This window comes from Coturnix japonica, chromosome 2 (assembly GCF_001577835.2).
Source record: "Coturnix japonica isolate 7356 chromosome 2, Coturnix japonica 2.1, whole genome shotgun sequence".
Taxonomy (NCBI): Eukaryota; Metazoa; Chordata; class Aves; order Galliformes; family Phasianidae; genus Coturnix; species Coturnix japonica.
The window spans coordinates 92,286,674-92,312,180 of NC_029517.1; the positions used below are offsets into that span (position 1 = coordinate 92,286,674).

The 25,507-nt window shown below is 42.9% G+C and overlaps 1 protein-coding gene and 1 long non-coding RNA gene across 11 annotated transcripts in view; one reads left to right on the top strand and one right to left on the bottom strand.

Annotated features, from left to right (window-relative positions):
- Positions 1-3,311: 3,311 nt before the first annotated feature.
- On the bottom strand, positions 3,312-10,182 carry LOC107310101. Of its 2 annotated transcripts, none has more exons than XR_001553477.2 (3): positions 9,494-10,182; positions 5,652-5,742; positions 3,312-3,707 (listed from the first exon to the last, which is right to left on the bottom strand). It is a non-coding gene; the product is annotated as an uncharacterized LOC107310101 (long non-coding RNA). The 2 variants fall into 2 exon arrangements; XR_004306195.1 differs by having other exon boundaries at positions 8,215-10,182.
- A 392-nt stretch (positions 10,183-10,574) lies between these two features.
- GREB1L (GREB1 like retinoic acid receptor coactivator) overlaps positions 10,575-25,507 on the top strand; it is a 107,996-nt gene continuing 93,063 nt past the window's right edge. For 7 of the 9 annotated variants that reach the window (XM_032442684.1, XM_015855407.2, XM_032442686.1 and 4 more), the window contains exon 1: positions 10,589-10,686. The gene's annotated coding sequence lies outside the window, so the exon portion shown is untranslated. Of the gene's footprint in view, positions 10,687-22,374; positions 22,467-24,412; positions 24,481-25,507 lie in introns of those variants that run through there. The other 2 variants (XM_015855406.2, XM_032442683.1) reach the window with 2 other exon arrangements.

The following is a 25,507-nucleotide window of genomic DNA, read 5'->3' on the forward strand; positions in this document are numbered from 1 at the left end:
ATCAATCATAGAATCACAAGGTTGGAAAGGACCTACAAGATCATCTAGTCCAGCTGTCCACCCTTTACCATACCTACAGGAAACCCCTAAACCATATCTCCCAGCTCCCTATCCAGATGCCTCTTGAACACTGCCAGGGATGGTGACTCCACCACCTCCCTGGGCAGGCTATTCCAGTGCCTGACCACTCTGAGAGAAAAAGTTCCTTCTTATGTCCAGTCTAAACCTCTTCTGATACAACTTGTGGCCATTTCCCCGGGTCCTGTTTGTTGCCTGGCAGAAAAGGCCAAGCCCCTCCTCATCACAACCTCCCTTCAGGAAGTTATAGTGTGCAATAAGGTCTCCCCTGAGCCTCCTCTTCTCCAAGCTGAACAATCCCAGCTCCCTGAGCTGTTCCTCATAAGACTTGTGCTCCAGACCCCTCACAAGTTTTGTTGCCCTTCTCTGGACACATTCCATGGCCTCAGTGTCTTTCTTATAGTGAGAAGCCCAAAACTGAACACTGTACTCAAGATGAGGCCTCATCAGAGCTGAGTACAGAGGGATGATCACCTCTCTGCTCCTGCTGGCCGCACTATTTATTATACAGGCCAGGATGCTGTTGGCCTTCTTGGCCACCTGGGCACACTATTGGCTCATGTTCAGCTGAGCATCAACCAACACCCGCGGGTCCATTTCCTCTTCACAGTCATCCAGCCACTCTGCCCCAAGCCTATAGCACTGCATGAAGTAGGAAAGCTCTGGTGGTCTGGAGGTGCTGTGAGTGCAGTGAATACTCTGCAGATACAGCTCGTAGCAGCTCCACATGTTGGTGCTGGCAAAACCAGAAGGAGCAGCATCCAACATCCCCAAGATTTCCATGAGCTGATCGGGTCATGAGGAATCCTGTCAGCAAAACTCTGTTCTTTGGCTTTAGAAATAGTGCCTGCGATGTATAAACTATTCTAAAGAGCAATTTGTCGAGGCTAAGCCTTAAGTCAAGGAAGCCCCGTGCTTCATTCTAGAGCGGGACGACTATGAGCAAAGCATGAAGCCCCGATCAGAGAGCAGAGCGGTGCGGGCAGGCACCGCTGGGCGGCAGTGCGGGGCAGCGCTCCCCGGGCTGAGCGCATCGGAGTGCTGCGTGCTTCGCTGTGTATCCTCATTAAGACTGGTGACACATGAAGTGGGGAAGTGCTGCTGACTCCCTGGAGGGCTGAGAGGCCTTGCAGAGGCATCAAGATACGGGCAACAAAGCAGGTCTGGGAGACATTTCCTTCTTCATCCAAGAGCTGTGGATGAAGAGAGGTGGGAAAAGATGAACGGCAGCCCTGCTGTACTGAATGTAGTGCTGGCACTTAGTGCCAACTACAGTGACTTAGCGAAGCAAACAGAGCTCCAGTTTTGCTGTTTAAGAATCTCTACAACTGGAATATCTCTCAGGATAGCTATGGAGGCAGTGAGGCCACAGGAAGACTCACTCTATACCCACAAGTATGGGCTGAGCAATAGCTGCATGTTGCACACATCTTAATCCACTGAGATGGCTGTAAAAAAGAAGTCGTGTCTGGTCACACTGCTGGTGAGACAGCAGATGCCTCAAAAGGCTCTAAACAACAGCTCTGCTATCAGGCATCCTAACATTGGAAAACTTGTACCATTATTATCCTTGAAGTTTCAAAGAGCTGCCAGAAGAACACTGTGAGCCACTAAAAGTCACTTCCAGAAGAACTGGAAGTCCAAGGGATCTCCAGGGGCTGGGAAAGAAGGACACCCTGGAACTGTGTTTTGAAAGGTGTGTGAAAGAGCCCAGAGCATTTCAGTCTATGGAGTATTCAGCATTATGCTGGCTATGGGCCTAATGGATGTTCATAGCCTAACAAGAATGCTGGCCAAAATGCCTGTGTTATTAGATCATAAAATAAAAGAAGTAGAGGCTATTTATGCCAACGGGCGTGGATTTACAGAAAGTAGATTATGCTGAGCTAACATGCTCTGTTTTGAGAGGAGTAAGAGCTTACTTCATTAAAACAGTTCTGTTCATATAGTAAACTCCTATAAAGCATGAGGCTTTTGTTGTGCACAAGTATTTGACCAAGAAGTTGTAGCAAATTAATTGACTGGATGGTTCAGAAGCTGGTTAACCCAATTTTTGATCTGAATGTGAAACAATGAGCCATTTACCAGAGAGGTGTTAACTATGGGAGCACCGTGGGAGTTGTTTCCTGGCCATTGCCCATTTGGATTTGTGATACAGAAGAAAACAAAGCCATCATATTGCCACAGACATGAAGATCAGAACAGACCTGAATCATAGGCGGAACTAAGTACACATGAAGTCAAGGTCTGCAAGCCTTTCTCCTGGGATGGAAATCACATCCTTTTACAACAGTCATCCTAAACATGTAAATCTTTATACATTTCTGAAGTTCGGAATATATGTCTGATGATGTCTTTTATTGGACTTCTGAAAACAGCACAGTAAAAGACATTACAGAGTTTGCCCCATACAAAGATAATTTATTCAGTCCCTCTGGCTCTTCTGGGAAAGGAGATGTAGAGAGAAGGGGGTGAGCATGGAACTGGGTTGCACAACCGGCACCCAGTGCCTGTTACATTACCTTCTGTTCATTCAGATCTCTTGCTCAGTTTGCTACAGTGCTCCATACAAGCAGCTTGGAAACAAAATCTGTTAACAAGAAGAATTTGTGCTTTTTCCAAGGGCTTCTTCAACCTCAAGCGCCCCTCCCTGCACCCTCACATTTTGCTCTTGGACTGCTTTCCCACAGAACAGCTACAGCCAGTGCTTGCGTGTGTCTGTGTGTTTACTTCTGTGTAAGCCATCCACACCTTCACACTTCATTGTTGTGTTGTTATTTTTTTTCATGTTAGCTACAACAGCAGTTGACATTGCTGGGAAGCTGAAAGCACCTGTAACTGCCCCATCTTCTTTACTGAGGCAGTGCAGTTGCTTACTGAAAGAAGAAAGGGAGAGCACCTGTTCCAGCCCTCTGCTCAGACCAGGCCCAAGCTCTAAATGGGCTCCAGGATGAGGAATTGTTGGTCCCTCTGGGCAGCCAGAGGCACCAAAGTAAGTCTTCCTTCTCTGTCATCCTGGCAGAACTTCCCTTCTTGTTCCCCAACAGGTGAGTGTCAGCTGGTGCTTGCAGTAGAAAGGGTAGCGCTCAATTATGATGTGATGAAGGACAAGCTTCTATGCGTGAACATTCTCAAGTGTGCTTCTGGTCCAACTTGTTGCTCAGCAACCCTGCTCCAGCGAAACCAGATAAGATGTGAGTGGAAACACTGCTCCCAGTTGGCTGGCAGTGAATAGAGCAGGTAGTAGACCAAAGCGTTTGATGAAGCCAGAGAAGACTGTTTCAACCAGTAACAAGTGCTGTGTTTACCTGTTTCCCTTTCTTGTCCATCCACACATGGCAAAAACAATGTCATTAATTTCTGGTTCCCTCCCTGGCAGTACCGCTTGAAGGATTTTACAAGCTACTTCTAGTATCCACTTTCAGCTCTCACTGTCAATAGGATTTCCTTCCGTTTCACCTTCTGCTCACAGTGTGCTTTTCTCTTCACCCTCAGTTTTATTTGGAAATCAATACCTCAAAGTCTTGTGATTTTCAAGTTTCCTTCTACACAATGTTCAAGTCCCTGGTGCTGACAATCAGGGCAGATGTAGAGAGGACTCAGACACCAGGAGCAGATATCCGGCGAATCTAAAAGCAAAGGAAGGAGATAGAGACAAATGGGATTACTGATCTGAAAACAGTCCTGTAGAAGAAGTCTTCTTCATGTGTTTTAATATTTGATTTCAAGTTTATAGATCAATAACACAAGTAGACACAGTAAGAGACATAGCTGTTTTTTTATTACTTTGCATGAACAAGTACTCTTGTAAGCAAACTAGAAAACCCAGAGGAATTTATTTTGCATAACCTGGACCTACCCTTTCTCTGGAGCTGTTGGAACACGGACTGCTCCACACAGTAAACATATAATAATTAAATGAATGGAGATTAACTGGTAACGTAATTCTTAATTAGAGTTTTATGTTAGAAATAATCCAAAGCATTAATTTTTGTAGCCATAGGGATTTTCTTTGTCCCTACAGCTGCTTTTAACAAATTTCTATTCAGCAGTGCAAACAGCCAGATTTTCTTCCCTCCAGATGGCAATAGCAATCTGCTCTCTGTCTAACCAGCAGGAGGTACCAGGAAACCTGTAAAAGAAACCCAATAACCCAATATGTAAATAAGGAAGGATCTGAAACTTCACGTTGTAGTCATGAGGATCCCACACTGCCGGAGCCAGGACTGAGGGTTATTTTGGCTGCTACAGGTACTCAGATAAAGAGATAGAGCAAGTTAGCACAGCAGCCTTCCCTGCTGACAAACCTGAATCTGAATCCCATCTTGGATTGCTGGCAAAATACATGTGGGGACCTTCCACTGGCTGCACTCTGCTGATGCCCACAGAAGACAGATGGGAGTGAAAAGCTGAACAGTGCATGGCTAGCAAACTTACTTCACTGACTGCATGTTTGGTAGCACCGTATGCCTGAAATACAGCGAGAGATGGTGAACAATACCAGCCTCCACAGAACAACCAACTTCCCTGATCCCTAAGTAAATGCAACTCAAAATTTAAACCAAAAGGCTTCTCGTGCACTGAACAAAATTCACATCCCAGGAGAATTACTCACAAGAGAACAGGGATAGTAGGAAGATACAAGTAAATGTAATCGATGTATTATAGCTCAGGTACAGATTTATTTCTACAAGTAGGTTTGTAGGCATATAGAAACTGGAGCATTTAACCTTGTGGTTTTTTCTCTTTGAGAAATGAGAGCCAGCTGGGAGACAATCAGCTAAAACCCTCAGTGCCTGCACACCTGCAGAGTGCAGGTTAAGGCAGCTCGAGGTGAGGACCCCAGGAGCTCCCCACAGAGGTGTGGTGGCTGCTGGACATGTTTCTGGAGCTCTGGAGGAAGCTTTGGCTATGGGAAAGGCATGTCACGCCTTGCAGTACATGCTTACCTGGCTTTCTGTGCTTGGAGACAACCCAGCCAAGCTGCATCTGCATTCACAAAGATGTAAAACCTCTTGGGAAGTTGGGGAATTTGTAAATATGGGAGTAGGCAGGCACAGAGATCTGCCTCCAGAAGGCTGTGAGAGAGGTCTGCTCCCAACAGCACCTATGCCTGTTAGGACGTAGCAAGTGCTGCACAAGCTCCACTCAGCAGCTTAGCTTTTCAATAGGATAAGGCCTACTGTGGCATGCATGGACCCAGTAGGAAAACTGGGAGGGGAGATGCTGTTAGTTCTGGCAGCTCCACAGGCCTGGGGAGTTTGCTGTAAGCTACTTTAAGCAGGAATTTTGTCTGTATAAAGACAGCAGTGACAAAACCAAGCATGGTTGGGCTTGTCCAGCCTTCACCACCTCATCTTAAAAACATTTTCCATCTCAGAAAACCCAAAAAGCTCAAATGCATCTCTGTCCTTCCAGCAACAACACAAAATGAAGTCACAAACCAAGAGGAAAACGTGATTACAGGCAGTAAAAAATAAATAAAGTCAAGTCATTTTTAAAATGCTAACAACACTTTGCAATATGAACTTTACTGCCAGAAATACTGTAAGTGTGGGAGTTTAGGTTTTTACCTGTAAAGTGCCCAGTTTCCACATCTTGGATCCACAGCGAATTCAGGGCCATTTTCTGCACTTAGTGTTACATTCTTAATAGCTTGTGCTTCTGCAGAGAGCAAATAACTGATGAAAAAGGCAGCAAAAATAAAACAGCAAGTAAGCTCACTGCTGTTCTGCATGTGGGTGCAGAGCAAAAGCCCCAACAAGCATTAGCAGCAGAGGGGTGCTGGTATCCTACCCGTGTTTTCAAAGACACCTGGAAATTACTTAAATTTCAATCAGCCACATTCTAGAATATATTTTTTACTACAAAGCTTAATTACTAAAAAAATTTAAAAAATTAATCAGAAATATTCATGAATTTTGAAAATGAATGAGAAAAGCAAATTTATACCAAAATGTAAGAGAAACAGTTAATCACAGCCTGAACCTCTGACTAACCACCTGAGACAAGCGAGGAGTCAGCTGTGGGAGCACAGGTGAAGGTAATTCAGCTGTGCTACCAGAAGGGGTGGAGCTTGGCTCCACCTCTCCCAGATCCCATTTAAAGGCTGACCACCACTAAGGCAGCATTTCTTTCTGGAGGTTGCTCCTTTGTGGAGTTTTTGTGGTGTGCACCTATCTTGAAGGCCTCAGAGTTGGTGAGTCCTTTTCCTTAGTTACCCTCTGGCTATTTATTTCCAACTATATTTGTACTATTCCAACTGTACATTATACTTGTATTATTTCAACTGTACAATACCATACTTGTATTATTTCCACTGTATATAAAAAACCTCTGCAAACAAAACCCAAACCATAACTCTGTAATGCTCAGCTGTGACAAGCGCTAGTTTTAACACAGTTTCAGCACAAAACTTTGTTTCTCACAGCACCTCTCTCAGTATAATAAATGGGAGGTCCTTTCACGTTGCCTTGTCTGAATATAAAGAAGCACAGTTACTGAGTCTCTTGTACAGTACTGGTGCAAAGTGTTCTTCCTTTTCAAAGAATAACTTACATTTAGGCAGAATAATGCCTTTTGCTGGCACTGTCTGCTGTAAGGGCTATGCTTCTTGGAAAAGGTAAAAGCACCCTGCTGTGTCTAGATAGGGTACTGTTGTAAGGCTGTAAACAAGAGTTGATAAAATACCAAGTATTTTATAGAAAGTTCTGAACAAAATGAGAAGTTGGCTGTAATTCCCACTGAGACTGACATTCTAGGGATTAGCTTCAGGGCTTTCATGTAACCACTTCTTTCTCTTTGTGGAACGATTATCTCTGAAAGTGCTCATTCTGCAAAATCCTATCAAAATCAGGAAGGAATAGAAAGTCTTTTTGTGCTACTGGTGATGTGCTCACTGTGAAACTACCAGGAAAGCTCCATTCTTGGAAATGCTCGAGGCCAGGATGAATGGGGCTTTGGGTACCCTGATCTAAGGAAAGGTGCTCCTGCTCATGGCAGGGGGTAGGAACTAGATGTTCCTTACAGTCCTTTCCAACCTTAGATACGATGACACTGGGATTAAAGCAGTGGCTAATCATCAAGAGGCATGAATTCTGCTCCTAGTTCTGCCCTAAATGGTGGGGATTTTTGCAATAGAGCCATTTAATTTTACATGCTACATGTCCTCATCTTCAGCATTGCTTCTGTTTCATCCTAAACATCTGTTTTGTCCATTTATAAAAAACATTCTCCAGGCAATAGCTAATCCAGGTCATGCTCATTTCATCAACCCCTTGACTTTAAACATACCCGACAGAAATTTACTGTATCAAGACCAGGGAAGGAATAATTCATGACAATAATAAAAGAGAAAGGTATATTAAATCATAACAGACCATTGAGATTCATGCAGAAAAATGACGGCTCATGCCAGAATTACCCATCAGAATAGTGGGATTTGCTATTGCCCCAACAAAGGTGATCAAAGCAAAGTCTGCTATCAGCTTTTAACAACTGCAAGACCACGTCTGTGGAATTCAGGCACTTTTTCTCAGATAAAGTTTAATATCAACAGTTTGGTAGGCTGGATCAAATAAAACATTCGTACTAATGTTTCTAGGAAATAAATAATTGCTTCCAGACATTCATAGCTCATGAATACTGAGAAAATAAAACAGGGTTCCCTTTTGTTGCTATTTGTATTTTATTGTCATAGAAATTACTGTTAATTTCTTGAAACATGAAAATGATTATCCTTGAAAACTATTAAGAAATTATTGTTTAATTTCTTGAAACCTGACTTATGAAGCTGGAAACATGAGGTCATCAGCAAACGTAACAGTCAAGACAGATATAAACCACAAGCTCTGGTTCAGAGGATGATCTAAGATGAACAGCCTACTACTTTCACTAAAAATAAAATATACTGCAAAGTTTGAAAGTTGTTGAAAATCGTTGAGAAGTTTGCAGTCTGGACTCATAGCAAGGAAGGGGAGAACTGACAATTCCTAATAGCCACAGTATTAAACATACTACATCAAAAGGGATCTTATTCCCAGTGCTCTCTAAACTGGAAATCACAAGGAAAGTGAAGAGATACTTAAAGGCAGGGGAAAATGAAATCTATTGTGAGGGCTCAAGACTGAAGTATACCTATCAGCATCTGGAGTTCCACTGGGCCCTATCAATCCTTGCGCAAACTGTAACGTCATCGTTAGCTCTTAGGCAGTCCTTTGTAACAAGAATATAGTACAGGTGATGTTGTCTTGCTTGCTTCGTGACTGTGAACATGTCTAAAGCCCAACAATAAATGACAAAGTTGCCTAGTCAGGGATCAGAAAACACCAAGCCAGGTGCCTTTTTGCTACTGACTCTTTACATAGTATTAGCTGACATTGCATCCCTAAGTGAGCCTCTAATCTCTGTGTGGGCGCATGGCTGCTTGTCAATAATTCCCAGCGATTGACTCCAGTTTCCCACTGCCTGAAGTTGCACTTTCTTGTTCCCTCAAACGTTCTTTTGTCCTCGCTGCTTGTATGCTGCCCCAACTGTGTGGTCTCTCTTTCACTCGGCAGCTGCTTTGGCATTCCGCGTCTTCTATTTCAGTTATATGAGCGGCTCCACACATTCGTGCTGTGAATATCATTACTTCAAATCCTGAAAGACTTTAACGTCCCAAAACGTTCTTGTTACGGATTGTATCCCACCATCTGATGTACAATATGGCACGCAGATGGCACAGATGAAACCACCCTACAAGCTGTAAATGTTAACATGCAAAATGGAAATTCAGAAGAAAACATAATGAATGTTCCTTCCTTTAAAAATAGAAGTATAAGTAAGTCCAAATAAGAAAAGAATTATTGCATTAAAGCAACCAAAATAATTCTCACCCATACAGTAATAAAGTAAAATCAAAGTGAAATTAAGTAGAATGAAGCATATGTCAAGGGAAATCTAGACAGCAATAACAGGGATCAATGTAGGCATAACTAAGTCATCTAGTCATCTAATGATCATATGCTATAGCAGGTATTTTACAAGCACCTTGGTACGCTTTCAAATCAAGAATGTACTCACATGGGTGCACACAAAGCAGTGAGGTGCATTTGCATGTATCTGTTGCATGTGAAGATTTTTCCCTGGCATGTTTGTTTCAAAGGCTGCCTACAATCTTGCCCCAAGTTCTGGTCTCTAACATACCTACGCAGATGTGCGCATGCATTACTACAGCTCCAGCTGTTCCCCATCAGTGAAAGAAACCACAAATTAGCACGGTGTAAAAAAAGCAGTGCTCAAATCAAGGTAAAACAAAACAGAGCCAGAAGTAAAAACACCTATTAGAGAGAGTGCGATTAGTGAATAAAAGTTTAACCTGGATGAATAATCACAGACATCTACATAATCTACTAAACAGGACCCCATTGCTCACCGCTGGAATGTACAGAAGTACTGCAGCACCATGTCATCTCCAAGCAATCTCTGCTTCCTCCAAGAGGCAGGGACAGTTTGTTTTCTCTGCTCTCTTTTGATATAAAACTCATATTTGTGGTAAGGAGAGCACTAGCTGTAATGCTGGAACTTAGTATTTCAACCAGCAAAGACAAAAGAAAAGGATGTGAGAGAAGTATCTCATTCCTCTTAATGTCACACACTGGGAGTTCCAACCCACCGTTTCTCCACAAAGACCGTCACCTTTTACAGCTTGAAACGTTCCAGAATGTTCTCTGTCCATCACCTCCAATACACGCAGGTTCACTCAGATGTCTGCCCTGCCTGCCCCTGCTCAATTTAATCTCCTACACAAATACACACACGATGACCTTTTCTGTTCTGCTTCCGGCACTCACCCAGCTTTTCTAGTTTCTACCTTACCACTTGTGAGCTAGCTCAGCCCCTAACCAACCCCAAAACAAGGTGTGAGCTGACCCCTCTGACGACAAACTGCTCTCATACTCCTGCCTGGTAACCACTGCCTGTCATGAAGGAAATCACACATTGCCCAGGGCCATCTTCTGCCTTCCCCATCAAGTCCAACTCCTGGCTCCGCGCAGGGCCACCCAAAATCCAAACCCTATGTCTGAGAGCGCTGTCCAGATGCTCCTTGAACTCCAGCACTCAGTGCCGTGCCCACCGCCCTGTGGTGCAGCCCCTTTCCCTGACCCCCATCTGCCCCTCCCCTGGCACAGCTCCATGCCGTTCCCTCGGGCCCTGTCGCTGTCACACAGAGCAGAGCTCAGCGCTGCCCTCCGCTCCCTGTGAGGAGCTGCAGCCGCCATCAGGCCTCCATCAGCTCCTCTGCTCTGCGCTGAGCAAACCCAAGAACCTCAACCCCCGCCGATCCCCGGTCCCCGCTGTCAGAGCAGCGCAGGAGGGGCGGCACCTGCGGGACCGCCCCCTTCTCCTCCCTCCCTTCCCTCCCCTCTTCCCGGCGGAGAGAGCGAGAGAGACTGAGACCCGTAGGGAGACGGCGGCAGCGGGGCTGCCGAGAGGCGCTGCTCGCTGCGAAGGGGCGGCTTTAGGGAGAGGGGGACTGGGGGGTGGGGGGGAAGAAAGGGGAAAAAAAAAGAAGTGAGAGAGGGGTGGAAGGAAAGCGTTCAACTCCTGCTCTCCTTGCCCGCCGAGGTAAGGCAGCGGTTCGGGGCTCCCTTCGTGTTTTCGCCGCTTCCCGGGGAGGGCACAAAGGTAGCGGTGCGGAACTCGCTGTCACCGGCGGCTGCTGATGCGCTGCCCCGGGTGGGCTCCGCTCCTTTGTTTGCCGGCTGGGGACCGCGAGCGGCGTCGGTGTGAGAGCCGAGATGGGAGCACCGTGCGGCAGAGCCGGCGGAGGTGGGCGGGGTGACGGGGGGTGCAGGTGGCTCCGGCGGAGGGCGGCGGGCGCGGAGCTCGGCGGGCGGCGTTGCCTTGCGGGCCGCAGCCGGCAGGGGGCGCCCCTCGCTGCGGGAGGATCGGCTGGGGGCGAGGGGGGCTGCGGATCTGAGGTGGTAGTTCCGAGGGACTGAGTGCAGGGGGGGAAAACAAACAAACAAAAACCCCTACAAAACGGCTTGTATAGATGTCGGTGCTCAAAAGCAGCTGACAGATTTATTAGCTGCGCCTCCCGCTCTCGGAAGCGTCTGGAAAGCCGTGAGACTTTGGCCTTCCAAACGCTCCCCGGCTCCTTTGGGAAGTGTCTGAAAGGTGAAAAGTTTATTTAAGCCGTCGGGTTCTGTCCGCCTGTTGCCGTTTGGTTCGGCCGCAGGTCTGCCTGCATTCTGCCACGTATGAACCATCGATGGGCGAATGTGTTTAAAGTGCAGAATGCTGCTGACCTGCCCAGCCAAAAAAGTGCTCCCTGCTCCTTTATCTGGGTAGGATTTCTCCTTTAATCGCCCCGGAGATGTGACGTTGTAAGTATGACTGCATTTGGCTTCCTTTGACGCTTGTGACTTTGCCACCGAGTGACATTTTTGGTCCTGAAGTGATGCTTCAGATTCTCGGTGTGCCATCAATACTTGGTTATAAAGAGCTTTTAGAATAAAAAGAATAAATAAGAATATAAAGATTGCAGTAAAAGGCCCTTGAAGGTTAAAGCGGACTTTATTTCTTGACGTCTTAGGAATAAACGAAGCGTACGTTTTCCTTTGTGTGGATGAGAGGAAAGCCAGTAGGTGCCTGTTTCAGTTCAGGATGTAGCTCTGTGTGTGACATGGGGAGGGTGGCTAAGAGCTCTCTGTGCTGTTCAACACTGCTGCTTCACCCAGTCTGGTTTTTCCCTGTGGTTGGCCATACCATCCAAATTAAAACAAGGGTGTTTGTATGATACAAATCTTGTCCAAGATCTTTAAAAAAAAAGACGTTTAGTTATGAAAGCCCTGTGTGTACCTACTGGTACTTTTTTGTTAGTTACATTTGGCTGGAGGTGTGTAACAACAACGAGTAGCAGGGATGTTTTGGAAAGGCAGGTTGTAAGCCCACGATGTGAGATTGAAGGGAATAGGGAACCTGAATACTGAGCTTTTAGTAGGTTGGCTCAATATGTGATGCTTTGTAAGATCTCACAGGGGCATCACAGTGTGAAAAGTCAGTTTAGGATTCAATAAAGCTGATTGGTTCAAGGTCTTCTCCAAAGCATCCCTATTGGCACTGATATTCGATGGTTCAGTGAGTCATGTGTCAAGTATTTCATAGCTACAGGGAAGAGGAAAATTTGGAGAGTGTTTAATAGGAAATAGGGAATGAAATGGTTTTGAGGGGAGATCTGAGAAAACCTCTGTTCTGCGAAGCCCAACACATTACAGATGCTGGGCTGTTCGTTCAGTGAAAGGCTTGACTGGCCATAATGTCAAAAATAGATTCTGGAAAACATTATTAGCGACAGCTTAAAAGATTTGATGCATTTCTCTATAATTTTGGGTTCTTAGGAGAACGTAAGGGGGTGTAGAACTGTAAGGATTTTACTTTGAGGGCTGTATCCTGCTGCTTCTTTCATATTTGAGTGGGTTTTAAACATGCTTTTATGTCTTGTGTGGTTCTGTACCATATGTTTTGTATTTAATTCTTTGAGTGACCACTGAAGTGCAGCGAGCATTGGGTGAATGTGGCGACTGTTAAGTAGTGCTTAGTGACGGGGCACAATGATCAAGAGGGGAAGTGAAGAAGAGCACCATGTCTAATTGAAACTACAGGGGGCAGTTAGGTAGGTAGGATGTAATTAACAAAACCTGGAGCTTGGACATGATAGCAAGGCATCACGTCTTTACTCTTGTAAAAAGAGTGGTGAAATAGCATAGAAAACACTTGGTTTATTTGGTTTTAGAACTCAGTAGTGTAGCCTCGTTGAGGCATTTGCGTTTTGCCATTTCTTGCACGGTCATTTCTTGTGCATAACACAGCGGACGTGTTTTCCTTTGCTTCAAAAACAGAACCGTGAGGACTGTAGAGAAGGCTGACAAAGGAAAGAGTAATAAGCCTTGACATTTCAACAATGATGTCTTCTAGAGGATTAGCCCTGTGAGCTAGACTTCATTAGAAACAATAACTGATTAAGATATCTTGGATGTTCTGAAACATAATACAGTGGCAATCATAAAACAACATGAAATTTTTACTGCTGATTGGCGAGGTTTGTTTTATGGTTTTTTTTGGTAAGTATCATTGACTTTCCTTAAATCACATCTGGTTGTGATGCCCCTTAAAAATGTTTTTGCCTAATATAGTCAGTTTTGCTTTGTTGTTGGTTTTTTTTTAATCCCCAATCTAACCTCATCTTGTTTCATGCTTTACTCTGTACATCAACGTGCTGATTTTGTTTTGTATATTGCAAACGCATCCTCTTGCTGAGAACTCTGAAAGTACCAATTCTCTCCTTATTATGTGAAGGAAAATGAATTTGCATTTAGTCTCAACAGTCTCATTTGTAACTTTGAGCATAGTACATATGGCTTGTGGTAATGAATTTGAACCAGCAAATAGGTAGGGAAATCTCCCTAAAATAAGGAGTTACGTTGTGAAGGTGCTTATGGTGGTGAATTATCCAGTATAATGAGGCTCCTACTATACTATATTTTAGTAGAATAATTAAGGTTTCTAAAATGCCCAAGTAAACCAACGACAAAACCTGTGCAGAATGTCTGCTGGAGAAAAACCAACGTACAGGCACTGTCTGAAGACCTTAGAGCAGGTCTGTCAAGTGCTTTGGTTACTTTGTGTTTAATCAATGTATATACATTGCAATCAATGTATATATAATTGCAATTATGGTACTAAATGTTGATAAAGCAGAAGAGACTTGAAGTTAAGATTGTGACGCAAAATCTGCAGAACAGTAGGCTGAGTAGGGAACTGCCTAAGTCAGCGTGGCAAGGTTTATAATAGAAATATTCATTGAATATTCTCCAGGTAAGATTTCAGATGTTATTCTGAAGTAGATATTTTTCAGATTGATGGTGCTATGAACAGCAAAACTGTGTGGGCAGGCTTAAGATACTGTTACTTAAGAGATTACCAGACATCTGTCATAGTTGTTCCATGAACAACGCTGGAGCGACTGGTTTGACAAAATGCCATACAAGGTGCCCCAGTTCTCCATCTCCATCACAGCTTGTGATTAGCCTCCAGTAGCTCTGCTCAAGATGGTTGGTGTGATCTGAGCAGAGCACTCAGAGGTGAGTGAAGGTAGTTACCGAATGTAAGTAGCTTTAAAATGAAAGCTCAGCCATGCATATTGCCAAAAGTAATAGGACTTCCTGGACCATAGGGTGTGAAGTTGTTAAGGTTAGTTAGGTAGGTGAGAGCTCTTCTAGCTCTCTGGTTACTGTTTCTTTGGTGTGCAGCTGCATCTCAGCCTTGCTATCCAGGAGATTGTGCCATCTGCTTTTACTGCATCTGTTCCTGCCTCACTTAATCTCCCTGTGGCTTGCCAGCAAGCTCTCTGCATCGTGTTCCTTTAGGGCCCTACATGGCGTAAGTCTTCTCATGCTTTCAGTCCATGTGGAGAATAGCTGTTTTGTAAAGGAAGCTTTATCTTGTAGTTTCTATAAACCACTTCCATAGAATCAAATTCTTAGTGAAACGGAGAGATTCCTTTGAATACCGGGAACTATATCTTGATTTTTCTACTGCTACCATGCCCTTCTCTGCATTGAGAAAAGGTTAACAGCTTCCTGCCTAGGCCAGCTGTGATGTGTGTGACATTTAAGAGTGTGAGGGTTTCCTACTGTTGTCGGAAATGCTTTCAGAAATTTATTTATAGGGGTAAGCTGTTCAAAAGTTGCCATTACTCTTCCTATCTTGATCTCTTTGAGGTAAAATTCTGATCTTGAGAACAATAAGAAATTAGATGTATTAGTTGGGCAATGGGCGCCAACTCACAGAGGGGCAGTTATAAAGGAGACCTAAAGGGAGATGGCAAAGCCTTCCCAGGGAGGTGGTGGAGTCAGCAACCCTGGGGGTGTTCAAGGAACAATTGGATGTTGTGTTGAGGGACATGGTTTAGTGGGAGCTATTGGTAACAGGTGAACGGTTGGACTGGATGATCTTTTAGGTCTTTTCCAACCTTGGTGATTCTATGATTCTGTGATTCAAAGGCATCCAAGAGGACTTCAGCGCCCAGGACGGAGAGGTATGCAGAAGCACTGCTGAAGTGTTTAAAAGCAGAATAACAAGTTGAATGTGAAGAATACACATACTGTCATAGGCCTGGCTGCAGGATTTTCAGCAAGTCTTAAAGGGTACCTTTTTGCCAGTTTTTTTCTTTTAGGAGACTCAGCTCTTGCTTTCCAAGCCTCTTAAAGAGAGGGAAGACGGCTTTGCTGCCAGATTGTTGTTTTTCCTTCTCCCTCTATGTCTGCACTCACGATGTCAGCAGATGTGGGAGGTAGCGTGGATTTCAGAGGCATCAAGATTAAAACATTTAGCTGTTGGAAGCCTTTGTGTTGAGTTGTGGAATCTTTCAAAATGAAACAGCAGGACATCTAAATGCACAGATTTTTTGTTTTGTGGCATTAATTTAGTAATGCCCTTATTACTTAGGGACCCAATGTCATAATGGTTTGATGTCTCAGTGGGTCAGAGTGTTCATTTTCTTTGTTCAGTGACTGCTTGGTTAAGGTGGCTTACGCTGGTATGAATGCCAAGAGCCTGTTCATGGTTGTGTTTGTTGTGTAATTAGGCCAAGAATGCTTGATGTGTAGTAGAAATACCACGAGACACATTCAAAGTTGTATGCCTCTGAAATTCTTAAATAAAAACCATCACCAAAAAAGCTTCAATTTTCAAAAGCAGATGTGACCTTGAGCCAGACAAGTCTAGGAGGGAGCATTTTTCTGGCTGCTCTCAGCTCTCTTAATGACCAGTATTTACTTCCTAACTGTCTGATATGGTTGTTTCCTTGCAGTGCCTTGTGCCTAATGGCTGTGCAGGTAGGTGCTCTGTTCTATGTGGTTCAGCTGGCTGGCTTTCTGTCAGGCCTGATTTTTGAGGTGATTCTTGTGGATTTGGTGTAGGAAGAAGGCTGTGCTTGTGATAAGGGTAAAGAGCTTTCCCACTCGACATGGCGAAGGTTTGCGTCTCCATTCACTGTCACTGTAGTAAATCCATTTGTGATTATGTGCTAAAACTGGACTGGTTAACTGCTGAGTTGAACTTGTGAAGTTCCATGTTTGTGTCGCCAGAGTTGCTCTTGATGGGGGGAAAAACAGCAAATCTGCATAATCTGTGTGTGCAGGACAGCTGAAAACTCCTCCTAACGTTGTTGCTTTGATGTCTGTTTGAAGAGGAAAATAATGTTTGCTTTCTATCAGTGTGTTTAAAGGATGCTGTCCCAGCAGTGTAATAAATGAGAGCTGGGTCTGGGATTTGCATTCAGCAGAAAGCAGTTCTTCCAGATGTGTTTTAATTGAATTGTCCTGTGAAAACGGGCTCACCTTGGAACTCAGTAACATGCAGTTCAGGGGCTTACAGTTGAAAAAGAGAGGAATGCAGCAGATGTTTTGATGCTTGCGATGGCCGATGATACTGATATCTTGAGGCTTGTGTTCTCTACTCTGATTCACTGCATAAACAAGTACGGGATGAACCTCCGTGTGTAACCTTGACATATGACTGGATCTTTGCTTTGTAGTTCATTAGTCATTTATCCAAATTGCAGTAACTGTGTATTGGGAAACAGATTAAACATAATAATGAAACATCACCTTTTTCTTTTTAACCTGAGGGAAAGATGTATTTTTGTGCCTCTGGTATTTTATTATTAAGAAACAGAACTTCAATTCTAGTCCCCCTGAGAATAACTGGGAGCCTTTACATTTAATTTGTCAGGTTAAGAAGTCAGAACTGTTGATGCAAGTCAGCCACAAACCAAAAGACATCAAAGCAGTGTTTTGTTTTCACAGTGTTTCCAACATGGCCAAGCTTTCTGTGTGATGTTGGGCTGTGTGACCTTCAGAGGTCCCTTCCGACCTACGTTATTCTGTTTCGTGTAAAGTAGGAAAGTGCAAAAAAAAAAAAAAAACCACAAAACAAACAAACAAAAAAAAAAACCTACAACCGCACAGAGCTGGCCAGTATTAGTGGTTGGTTAGATGCAACATCTTAAACAGTTTATCTGGTCTCACAGCTTTGGAAAGGTACCTGTGCTGCTGATTGAGGCATTGCTGCTCATATGTCAATAGGAAGGCTACAGTGTGTAAGCTTCAGTACTCCATAAGAGGCTGTTCAGCTTGGTTTGGGTTGAAGATGGAGCACCAGAGGATAATATTGATACCCACCAGACTGACTTTGATGCATTGTCTAAAATCAGTCTTGCTAGGTTGATGTTCGTAATCCAACATTTTACTTCAAGGAAACTAAAAATAAGCCCTGTAACATATTTTTAATGCTTTTCTGGACTAAAATCATGCGTTAGGAGGAGAGATTTGCTTGTTTTATTTCAGCTTCTACAGTTTTAGTAATTGGTGAGGCTTGAGAAATGCTGCTCTCTGTTACTTCCCCTTGTGTGTATTTCCAGTAACTGAGTTGTATGTGTGCCCACGTGTTTCATTTTTTCAGGACGTACTGATGGAAATGTGGTATTGATGTTGACTCAGGGCATGGGTTGAAGTTTCAGTCTAGCTGAACATATTCCAGCAGCCAAAAGTGAGAAGAAGGGATTTGTGCTTCTTAGCTCTACTTGTGAAAAGAGGAGTGGAATCTGCTCCAAGTGGTTATCTGAACAAACTGTGAGAAGCTGAGCTTTTATTAAAAACCAAAATAGCAACAAAACAAAGAAACAAAAGCAACAGCAACAAGAAAACACCAGCAAGGGAAAAAAGGGAGAAGAAGGAACTACAAATTTGCAATTAGAGATGGGATGTTTTTCAAGATACGCAATTTTAGGAAGAGATTGACCTGCAAGTTAAAGGGCCAGAGCAGAGCCGTTAAAATTCATAACCAATCCTTTTTCCCAAAGAAGAGAGAATGAGTGTATTCTAGGCTAATGTTTGGAAGGAGGCTGGCCTTGGGATGTGTTCATTAAAACAACTCCATCCTCTGTGCACTTGTGATTTCCATAAATAAGAATTTGTATTCAACTGATATTTAGGTTCTACTTGTACTACTTTCTTTTGAGAAGATAATTGTTGTGTAAGTTTGGCTTGAGATTAGTGCATTTGACTAGAGGAGGTGAAGAATGCTGTAGTTCAAGATAAATAGTCAAGTAGAACTCAATACCTTGGACAGAGTCAGAAGACCTAGGGATTTGAACTAGAAGTTCGAGTAGTAGAGAATCCAAAGAAAACCTTTTAAAATGTTGTTAGGAAAAGGTAGTGGTGAGCAAGCTCTTTGGGCATCAGTCCTGAAGTTTACCTTAAAACTTGTATCCTCTTGCATTTCAGCCAAAAAAAACATACCATGTATCATGGGATTCCACTTTGGCCAAGGAATCTGGAGTTTCTTTGGTGTCTGAAGAAAAGCCTGATGGCACAGTTAGGAGGGGAAGAAACCCAATCTTTCCTTCTCTTCTGAGGTGATAATGTCTTTCATATTGTGGTAGTGCTGTGTTAAGGATATCAGTTTGTGACTGTAAGAGGAAAACTTGTAATGCTATTATAAATATTTATGCAAAGCTATGGCATAGGGTTTGTTAATATGATGGACTATGTAGTTGCGCACAAAGGAGCTTCTGTTGCAAGGGTGTATTTCAAAGCATTTACACTGATGTTTAGAAGAAACAAAGCTGTTACAATCTGTACAGACAATTTGCTAATGCACATCAGAGAGAAATTATAGGTTTTTTATTTTTGTCTCTTTTTTTTAGCTAAATTCTCAATGTGTTAGAAAAATTCTGATATCCATTTCTTTGTAATACTAGAGGATATTGCTACCTGCTCGATGAGAGAGAATAGCTTCATAAAGTGATTTCAGTGACAAGATTCCTAGTAATCAGTAATGAGGCAAGGGAAATCTGCTGAAAAAATGTTGATTCTGGCCATGAGTTTAAGTGAACGACATTTTGCTTTCACTTGAGTGCTCTGGGTGACCGTATGATGTGGACTGGGGTCCTCAGAAGGGTTTTGCTTCCAAATTCTGCAGAAAATGTACAACTCCTCTATGCCTCTGTTGCTGCCTCAGTAAAATGAGGGTGACATAGGAGGCCTTTAAAGTGCTGTATGACAGTAATGATAAGGTGTTACGATTTTCTGTGACCAAGCCTAAGGGTCTTTTAATTCAACAGTCCTGTCGTGACCTTGGGTCACTGTGCATCGTGCTGCTGTCATGAAGCTGTGGACATATTAGACCACAAATTCTATTCCTGGCGTATGGCTGAACAGTTATTAATTTGGCTTTTGTGTTCAAACCTTCTGTTTAATTTGAATTAGCTTAGCTGTAATTTGAGTTGAAATGCCTTGGTCTCTGGTTTCTCTGCGAGGTCAGGGTGCTGCGTGTGGACAGCCGGCGTGCTGTCCCCACTGAGGCTGTTTTGCAGCGAAATGGACTCTAAAGTCCAAGGCCCTTCGTCAGCGAAGCAGACTGTGTTTACCCATGGCAGCATTGCTGCTCATTATCTACATCGTTGTCAAACGGTTATATAAAATACAGAGGGATAGGGAGCCAGGATGTGATTGGGAGAAGGGCTCTGGATCACTGAGGAGCAAATGCAGCCCTTGCAGACTGGCACAGCCTTTCCCCTCCCCCAGAGAAAGACTTGTTTTATTTCTTGGGGGTTTTTGTTTATTTGGCTGTATGTTTTAGTAGTCTGAGTATGGCAATCTGGGCTTCAGCTTTCATAGGATACCCAGTTTGTTGCTGTACTCCCTCCATAAAGACACTGCAGCTCTCTGCCTCTGGAAAGGTGATTCTGCCGGTGTTTTCCAGTACGCCAGGTTACTCATTCTGACCTAGGCTGGTTCGTGCACTATAAATGCTCAGAGCAGTTGCCTTGTTTGCAGGCATGCCCTTCTGTACACTGCACTGATGATAACTGTGTCCCGTTTGCAGGGGATTACATTTTAGGATTTTCATAGATTAAAGCACACACAAAGGTTTACGATGGTGACTTTTTCAAGAAGCTCAACCCTTTTGTCAGGGTGATGATCAGAATCGTGCCACTTCTATATTCAACAAGTCAGGAATTGTGCTCCTCAGAGGAGCCCTTTCTCAGGTGTCCAGTGAGGCCCAGCCCGGCCTGGGCCCTAATCCTGCCCCACAGGGAGCCTGCAGGCTGCCTTCTTACTTACACCCAGGCCCGCTGCCCTCCTGCATTGCCCCTGAGGAGGATAAGCACTCCTGCACCACATCTCTCATTCGAAAAATAACTCAAGGCACAAACACAGCACCCTAGCGGGCTGAAATGTGTGTGTATCGGGGAGGAGGGGAATTACGAGTAGGGGAAGATTTATGCCTTCCTTTGCGCTGTTGCTTGGTAACAGAAAATGCCTCTTAAGCCTATTTTTGGTGAGGGGAGGGGTGAAACTTGATTCAGTGACCATCTGTCCCAAGCCAGTTGATTTCCTGTTGAGCTGTCCTTTGTTTCTGTCAAACAATTGATTGTTACCCTTTGCAGATAAGGATACTGTTGGTGACATTGCCCTGAATCAGCAGGTTGGCTTGTGGAGACCACAAATCAGACCTGCCGCTTTTTTTTTCCTCTTTTAAATGTTTTGGGTTTTTGGTTCTTCTGAGGCCACTAATTACATTTTTTTTTTCTGGTTTTTATTCATCTGTATTGCTCCCACTTTTTTCTTTTTGATTTGCTTTCCTTTTTGGGGAACGTGTGTCAGTACAATATTAGAGTGGCATAAATTCAATTGAAATATTTTTTTCAAGCAGTAATAGTGCTCTTTTTGTAGCGTGAAGTCATTGGGAAAAAGCCACAGTTTTGGCTGTGTGAGCTTTTTAGTAGTGACGGAAGCAGAAATTAACTGAAGTCACTATTGAAGAAATCCCTGCTGTTTCTTTGGAACAAAACCTAAGGTTTTTGTTTTTGTTTTTATTTTTTATTTTATATTTACAAATGGAATATTTGCTACTGTTTTTGCTTAACTGTTAGAAAATCATTCTCTCAGTATAGTATCTCCTGATGTTTGCTTAGTAATAGGTAGATTTAAACTCTGATTAGACTATTTTTGTCATCTTCTTTCATTATATTGCAAAAACCTGTATTTTTCCTTCAGGTTTATGCATGTAGGGTACAAGACATGCCCTGTAGCTGCCTTTTTTAGTTAAGCATTTGCATTCTATTTCCCTTCCTGCCTTGAATTACAGTGTTTGAAGAAGAGGGTTGTGCTTTGGTTATTGTCTGGAAAAAGAGTAAGGAATACGTATCCAGAAAGACAAGTAAAATCTGCACATACAGAAGATATATAGTCTGAAGCTTCTCAACATTGCCTTGGATGTCTATTGGATTAAGATTTTATTGAGCTAGTAGCAAGGTACCTACTAAACACTGAGTTTAGTGGATGTTGGGTCAGGAATACTTGTGAGTTTTTCTTACTTCCTTTTTGAAGATGCTGGAGATGATTAAAATCTGTGACTTGGCTGAATAAGAGTTTCATATCAAACCATGTCAGTGAGCCTGTGGTTAGATGTGTGGGAGCACTGTGGCTTACTTGCTGATTAGCCACCTTTGTATCTTCCTTTCTGGTTGGCTGTTTATTCACCTAAACCTCAGCCTTTTTCCCCTGTTGTGTTGCTGTTAGTATGCCATATGCTGTGGTCTGGCATAGGAAGTGATCCGCTTGAAAAGAACTTCTTCTAGGTTACTTTTTCATATATATATAAAGTTTCTTGATCCAGCACACCAAGCTGAAGTGTGCAATGATATGTATCACTGAGTATAATCTTTTTCTCATTAGTTAATGACAAATATATCGAGCTGTTTACAAATATGAAGTTAGTTAGGTAGAGAAATGCTACTTTAGGATTTGTTTGGGAATTTTGTTAACTGTTATCACCGTGTGGTTGGTTGGGGCTAGGGAGTTTAAGCCTTGCAGGGAGGGAGCTGTTTTGTCTTGGAGTGATTCTTTTTTTGTCCTACCTGCAGTAATGAATTTCTTTGAAGGAGGGAAAGAATAAAGAGCTTTAGAATTGTTTTTCAGGCTTGAAAACCCAGCCCCATGTATTTTTCTGGCATAGAGTAGTTATTTTTCTGGTGAGGTGTAGTTATGTTGCTAAGCTGTATAGCTCAAATTGTAGGGAAAAGACTGAAGGTCCAGTTCTCTCAAGCAGGTGAGTCAGTGGTGCACACAAATGACAGAGCAGTTAGGCTTCTGGTTTGCACCTATCTCCACATTCTCCTGAGTTGTGCTGTACTGCATTACTTCCATTTAAAACAGATCTCGTATGCTTTGTTCACAGATAAAAGCAGCTGCAGATCTGTTGTTCAGAGGGCGCAGCACCTGTGGCTTACCTTACATGCAGGAGAGCAGTAATTTGAGAAAGAGAAGCAGGTAGGAGACTGGCATCTGCTTGCATTCACCTTCTCGTGTTGCTGTTGCAAGGATACAATTATTTATGTATGTCTTTTGCCTTTTGAATGCTGTCAACCAGAGTCTGAGCAGTGTGTTTCAGTGCTGGAGCATTCTGCAGTGCTTGTCTTTGAGGAAGGGACACGCATGGGGTAGGGTCTTGAGTGTAGGGTCATGATCAAGTTGCTTTATCATACTAGGTGAATGCAGTGTATGTAAAACCAGTCTGAAGGTGTGAAGTGATGTAATAGTTCGGAGGGAAAAGTGGAGAGAAATAGAGTTTCTTGTCATTTATGCAAACTTGTATCTGGTTTCAATAATATAAACACATTTTGTATGCTAACTAAATTCATTTATTTAAATATTTTAGGAATCCTTTTATATTATTTTTAGAACTTGTGGTTTCCCTAAGATCCTTTTCTCCTTAAAAGTGATTACACTTATTTTGCCTCATTTACATTCAGAGAACAGAGTGATGGAAAAACGAAGGGACTAATTGACCTGAAAATTGGAGTTGTGAGGTCTAAGCTAATGTCTCAAACCTGATGTGACCTTTGTTATGTCTGTGGCAAGAGAAAATGTGCTCTTTTATGATCTACTGCCTCACTGCTCTTATGGATGCACTAACCATTGTGGGGCTGAGGTTGTTTCTGGACACCTGATGGCATTCAAGAGGGGAGAAATAGCAGGCCCTTTTTGTATCTGAAAAAGACATGAATGGATTATGAAATATTCTTCCATCCATAACAACTAGTGGGCTTTCATTTAGGTATTCTTCTTGATTTAACTTAGAAGTTGGAGTTGCCTGGAGAAATACTGCTCTTTTGCTGTGTGATTAGGTGAACTAGTTTGTTCAGGCAGCCACTGAGGGTGTAAACTCTGAACACTTGATGTGATTCTAAAGTCAAGTCTTGCCACAGTGTGGTACTCATCCTCTGTGTTTGTAAATGAGTGCAGAAGACTGCAAATAAATGGAGGTGTCTTGAAATGGCAGTTTCTTTTGATGTAAACAGGTAAAATGGAATGTATCAGTTTGAAGGGAGGTGATCAAATGTATTGGGAGACTAGGCCAGTCTCTCTGACTGAACTGCTGTCACCTTCCAGTTTTTCTCATGTAAAAATTTGTCATCACATGATGACAGTATAGGTCTTGTCTACTTTTGTTTTTCCCCTCACTGAGGAAAAAATATTCTTTCTTGGTGTGCTAGGGGCTGGCTCTAACATAATCCAGATGGTTGAGTTTCTGCTTATTTTTTCTGACATCTTTGCCTGGAGCTTTTTCAGATTGTTTTCCCAAGTGACCAGATACCAGCAAGGGGCTGGTCTTGGAGTTAAGCCGGCTCAAGGCAGTGGTTGGAGGATCTTTGTTCTGATTCATCTTGACCACAAAGTTCCTAGCAGACCTTGGGGGTTGGGAGCTTGGAGCTCAGTCCTTGTTCTGTGGGTTTGTTTTTGTTTTGTTTTAACTTTTCTTTCTCTCTTTCCGCGAGTAAAACAAGCAGCTAAATTCTCCGTAGTGTTTGTGTTGAATTAACACCCCCGTTAAGGCCTGTAAATAAACTGTTCTTGAGGTTACCAAAATGTCTTGAGCAGATATCTTGGCTTATTTTTCTTGCAGGACATTTGTTTAAAGTAAATTCTCTATTAAGTCCCAAGAAAGTGGCTCTTTGTTTTACGCCTTGTTTTGGAATGCTATTTATTAGTGATATCCAGGGGGTTCAGAAACATAAATAATGTTTGTTTCAAGGTTTGTTGGGTGCAAATGGTGGGGGGTTCACACTGAAGAGAGCTGTTTTGTTTGGTGTGGCTAATCAGGAGTGAGGCTGGAATTGCTCATAGCTGTCATTCAGGTTTTGTTTCAAAGTCCAAGGGCCTACTGGGAAAAACAAAAAGCTAATGAAAGCTGACTGTATTTCAGCCCAAACCCTCAGGAATCCAAAATGATGTCCTGACACTCAGTGTATTCTTATTCTCCTGCATTCCCGTGGTTACTAAGGTAACAGGTTTTTAGAGGCTTTACATCTTCATTGTCAAGTATTTGCTACACTTATTGTTGCTGTTTGCAGATTAGGGCAATTTAAACAATGCCTTTTGAAATGGGGACCAAAAAATACAAAAAGAAATATGGTAGAAATAGATGTAATGAATCAATTACCTTCTCTCCTTTAAATTTTCAGTGCTACTTCTCTGAGGCTTCATACAGAATGTAACACAGGTTTAGCAACTGGATTTTAAGCGTGGAGGCATTTTCTTTTTCTTTCTTTTTCCTTTTTCTTTTGAGGCTATTCATTACAGGACTCCCTGAATATAGATTTTTAAGAGTATTACTTTGTAACTTTGTTCCTTTTCCTAACAACAGACTTGTCCTGAAGGCACTTCAGTTTGGATTTGCATCTGGTTGTTGTTTCTCTGATTAAAATACACCTAAGTCACCCGAACTTGGCAAGCTGTATTACTGCTACATCACTGCATGAGTGAAACCGTACTTTAAAAACTAAGCATCCAGGGACAAACAGGAGAAGACTTCTGTGTGTGTTTAACAACACAGCAGAACTCGAGCCCAGGGTGCTCTGTTGATGCTCCTCTATGTCCATTTAGCTAGAGCAGAAATGTGCTTGTAGTTTAAATATTGTTTCACTGGTGGTTTATGGTGTGGTTTCTTTTATCCCCTCCACTCCCCTTTCCTCCTGAACAACTTTTGCTCTTTGCCTGTTGCAGTTTAAATGCTTTTAAAGCAACTATGCAGCTGCTTTCAGCTTGTGTTGCAAGAAATATGGTGTGAACAGAGTTTGAAGAGTCAGGGAAGACTTCCTATCTGTTGTTAGAGCTCCTGTCAGTTAACAAAATATTGCTTCGTGCATCTCAAATCAATGACATTTGTGATCTTCTCTTTGCTAATAACTGAGTTTGAATATTGATAACTGAACTGCTTATGTCTCATTCATGTGTGCAGCCCGGGCTTATCTTTAATTCTGCACTAGTGTTTCTACCTCTGCATAACAACTCTTGCTTAAGCAAAGTTT